This window comes from Lathyrus oleraceus, chromosome 1, assembly GCF_024323335.1.
Source record: "Lathyrus oleraceus cultivar Zhongwan6 chromosome 1, CAAS_Psat_ZW6_1.0, whole genome shotgun sequence".
Taxonomy (NCBI): Eukaryota; Viridiplantae; Streptophyta; class Magnoliopsida; order Fabales; family Fabaceae; genus Lathyrus; species Lathyrus oleraceus.
The window spans coordinates 434,844,831-434,849,590 of NC_066579.1; the positions used below are offsets into that span (position 1 = coordinate 434,844,831).

The following is a 4,760-nucleotide window of genomic DNA, read 5'->3' on the forward strand; positions in this document are numbered from 1 at the left end:
CTTAGAAATAATTATTTTATGACTCAACAGTTCATAACATTTATAACCTATATGACTTGAAGGATAATCCAAAAATACACATGGTGTTAAGCGAGACTATAATTTATTTGTAGAGGTAGATGGAATAAGAGGGTAATAAATAAAACCAAAGACTTTAAGGAGAGAGTATGACATGTCTTTTTGGTAGAGAATTTTAGTGGAAGTTTGTAGTTTAAGTTTTTTGTTGGGGAGGATGTTGAAGAGGTAAGTTGTCAACTGTAGTGCATCATGCCAAAAATAAGGTGGGAGAGAGGCATGAGATAGAAATGTGTGAATGATATTATTGATGGTGCAAAATTTTCTTTCTTCTTTTCTATTTTAAGGATAGGTGCAGGGGACAAGAATATTGAAATGTCATTCCATTTAGTTCACAAAATTTATGAAAATGTCCATTTTCATACTCTTTTCCATTACCATATTGAAAATTTTGATTTCTCTTTCAAATTGTGTTTTAATATGAGCAAGAAACTAAACAAAAATGAATGCACTTGAGATTTATTTTCAATTGGAAAATTCCATAAAAAGTTTGGGAAATAATTAAGGAATAAAGCATAATAACGATGTCCAAATGAACTTAGAATATATGACGTCAAAATATCACTATGGAAAATATCAAAAGCCAGCAAAGTATAAGAATAAGGTTCATAAAAGGGTAATTGTATTTGTATTTCAAGAGGACAAGAATGACAAAAAATATATTCTGAAATTTATTACAGAAAATGAAATTGTTTCGGTGAAGAGAACTTAAAACCAGAGTGTCGGCATGTCCTAAGAGGTTATGCCATAGTTCTTTGGAAAAATAGACAAAGGTGGATAGTGAGGAGTTAGTAGTGTTTGGTCAAGAAAAAGTCTATGCTAAAAGTAATAACAAGAAGAATATTGACATCTCAGAGACCATGCTTGAAAATTAGTTGAACATTAGGGTACGAATTGATAATGAGTCGAAGGAAATAGAGAAAAATGCCATCCTAGTGATTCGATAGGTTTGGGCAGACATGACAGAGGGAGAGCATCATTTCATCCCAAAAACAAAAAAGAAGAAACAAAATAGACATACTAGAAGTGACGAGAAACCTTATAACACCCGGTTTAAGGGTGTAATGGATCATTTATGCTTATGGCACTCAATATTGCCTAGCGGATCTAGCATGAAAGCTTAACTTGGAAGAGATTTTTTCCACTAACAAACTATTGGATTGCTTGGTTTAGAGAGTACTTCAAAGAAATTGATCATCCATCCTTGATGACCTGATTCTACATGGGTGGATTTGTTTTCTTTTTCTTTTACATGGGTCAAGTCTATCCTCCTCATTTTTTAATTAATTTTTATTTTATAATATAGTCTAGTAGGATTTCAAAAAAAATTAATTAAAAAATTAATTAAATTTCATTGCAATATGATCAATCTCACTATAATATAAAAAATATATGCATTACAAAAAAAATATTTAATTGTGGACTAAAATTTTCAACCAAATGAATAAAATAAATATAAGATCAGATGCGATACAAAAACAAACAGAAAAATACATTAGTTTGAATTTGACTCCTAGTTTAGGAAACTTCTTTAGCAAATTGGGTGTTTGGTCTAGTGGTATGATTCTCGCTTCGGGTGCGAGAGGTCGTGAGTTCGATTCTCGCAACACCCCTTATTTATATTTTTTAATATTCATGTATGAAATAATATTGTGATAAGAGTTTAATTGAAATACACTGACAGTGTAAAGAGATTTTACACCATCAATTAATCATAGCCGTCAGATATTAAAAGAAGTTTGACTTTTATTTCAAAAATCTATAAAGTAATACAAACGGATGATGGTGATGAATCGACGGTGTAAAACTTTTTACACTGACAGTGTATAGTAATTAATCTCAATAAACAATACGATAACATTAAAATTTGAAAGTATGTGAATATAAAATTTAATTTTTCTCTAAGGTTTAGATTTTGATTGATGATTATCTAGGTTTAAAACCTAAAGAGTGTTTCTCATAAGTGATCTAAGTTTAAAAGACATGTTATAAATGATCATATCATATTTGGTATAAATACATATCCTTCGTCTAAACCTAAGAGTACTTCTCACCAAAATATTAAGTTCACAAACATGTCAAGATATAACAAGAATTAAACTGGAGAATAAAGATCGATATGATTGGAAACAAATGATAAAATAAATCATTCATGGCCCGGTGTTATAGATCAAAGCAACAAATTCTAAATATTGCATAAAACGGGAAAAAGAAGAGCAACCTCAATATCATCATTCAACTTCTAAGCCACTACTCATTTACCTGCTCGTCTGTGCCCCAAGAAAGGATCACAAAATCACTCAAACAACAAAGGGGGTGAGAATATGCTCATAATATATAATAGTGTAGAAGTATGCAAGGGTAGCCTAAACAAACATCAACCATCTTTCAACACAGTTCATTTGCATATTCCACCAAAGTATTCTCAAACACCAATATCAACATAATCATTCAATACATATGCAAATAATGAATGCAAATGTACTCAACACCACAACTCAACAATGCACGCGGTACCATTATGGACAACACATGTCCATATCGCTCCTAAATCCCCTTCATAAGACCAGAGCACACTAAATCACTACTATCACCATAAATAATGCTTCATTGTTTCCCATATGGAACCATCTACTTGCTCTTGAATCCACACTATTGGAACAGAGCACACCCAAACGGGACCAAAGTTCGTACACAATGATGAATGATCTCAACAACATGCAATATCACAAAAAACATCACCATGCAATTATCATCGTTATGCACAACATCGTCCTCCATACAAAACAAGTGAATTAATTCAATAATAACATCATAAACAACGTCATATACCTCTAAATAGTAGCCTAATCAAATCACAACATCAAAAATCAGAACGAAAAATCAATTCCATGCAACTGAGAAAATGACGCTCATTCTGGCAGTATGACTGGTTACGCGTCACCACCCATGTCACCTTTCACATCATCACTATGACGAGCATCCCACAAGATTATTCCTGGGGACCATGACGACCTACTCGTCATCCATCTGACGTCCGTTAGCGCCTTAAAATCCATAATGACCTAGTCATCATGAGGGTGACGCCCCCACCCTGAAGCAGAACACATATTCTGCATTTTTACCATTGGAATTTAAATCAGAACTCTGATTGTTCCTTCCCATCTCCCAAATCGAACAAGAACAATCAGGAAAATATTATCTAACAACAATACATCATGTATCTTTCAATTAACATGCAATTCACTCAATTAATCATGGATTTAACTGATTTTGTTAATCAAACTCACAATAATATAGAAACAACAATTCATACCATTATCATTAACAAGAACATTTAAATTTCATGGCAGAGCAATGCAAAAATTTCACATAATACATCACACATCTCATACAATTATAGAACTTAACACATATTCATCCATCATTCATCAAAAAGGAAAAAAGTAAGGAAAAAAACTAATGGGATTAAGGACTTCCCTCTACCCAAGCATGCATTATACACCATATTAGGAGTAATTCCCCCTTTATCTTAGATTTTCCAGTCAAATACACCTTCAATCTCTATCAATGAAGGTTCTCCTAGCCCTTGTTTTCCTAGCCTTTTCCTTCTCTAAATTCTATTGCTACTAACTAACTCCAAAAATCTCTACTAACTCCCTTTTTAATAGAGACACAATTCTCATCAAATAATAGTTCCCACCATGGAATCTGCATCATACCCAAGGAAGAAACTTTCAATTCTATCCTTCCTGTAATCAAACTTTTCTCCATCAAAGACTGGGGGTTTAGTAGAGTAGTGATCATCGTTGCTTATATATGACTTCTCAACATTGGTAGATGTCATTTTATGTTTCAATAAAAAGTTGGATCTTTATCTGACACGGTTAAGTGTTTTGGCACAGAGTTGTCAATAATAGAATCGGCGCTCTGATGCCAATTGAAGGTACAGGAAACATAAGAAATGAGGGGGGAATGAGGGTGAATTGGGTTTCAAGAATGATAGTTTTTTGCAACTCAAAAAACAAATTAAAACAATGAACATAATGATAAAGAACTCAAGGATTTTTATCTTGGTTCACCGTTAATAAGGTTACATCTAGTTCAACCACCTGGGTGATTTTCCTTAGACAAGGACTTAACAAGGTTCTCCTAGCCCTTATTTTCCTAGCCTCTTCTTTCTCCAAATTCTGTTTCTACGTATTAACTCCAAAAGTCCCCACTAACTCCCTTTTTAAAATAAACCTAATTCTCATCAAATAATAATTTCCACTATGCCCTCACTTATTCCCCCTTTTACCAAAACACCTTTTTGTCTCTAGTTTTTATTTAAATAATAATAATTCTCATTATTTTTTAATTTTTTCTTTTTCCACCAAAAACTCTCATTTTCTATTTTATTTTAATTATTAATCAAAATAACTATACTTCTACTTATTTTAATTATCACTCAAATGAATGATAATTCTAATTATTGAATTATTTAGTCTTTTAGCCCTTCTACCACCCATCCAACAATCTCACTACGCCCCACCGATACCCCACATGCACATACAAATGACCACACATATTTAATTAAAATACCCCAAACCCTAATTAGTTAAATAAAATACGAAATAATATGATCAAATAATTTAATCAAATTTTGGGGTGTTACAACTCTCCCCCGTTTAACGAATTTTTTC

General features: G+C 32.4%; 1 non-coding gene across 1 annotated transcript; it reads left to right on the forward strand.

Moving 5' to 3' along the window:
• Positions 1–1,616: 1,616 nt before the first annotated feature.
• TRNAP-CGG (transfer RNA proline (anticodon CGG)) lies at positions 1,617–1,688 on the forward strand. The gene has a single exon. It is a non-coding gene; the product is annotated as a tRNA-Pro (tRNA).
• Positions 1,689–4,760: the final 3,072 nt, after the last annotated feature.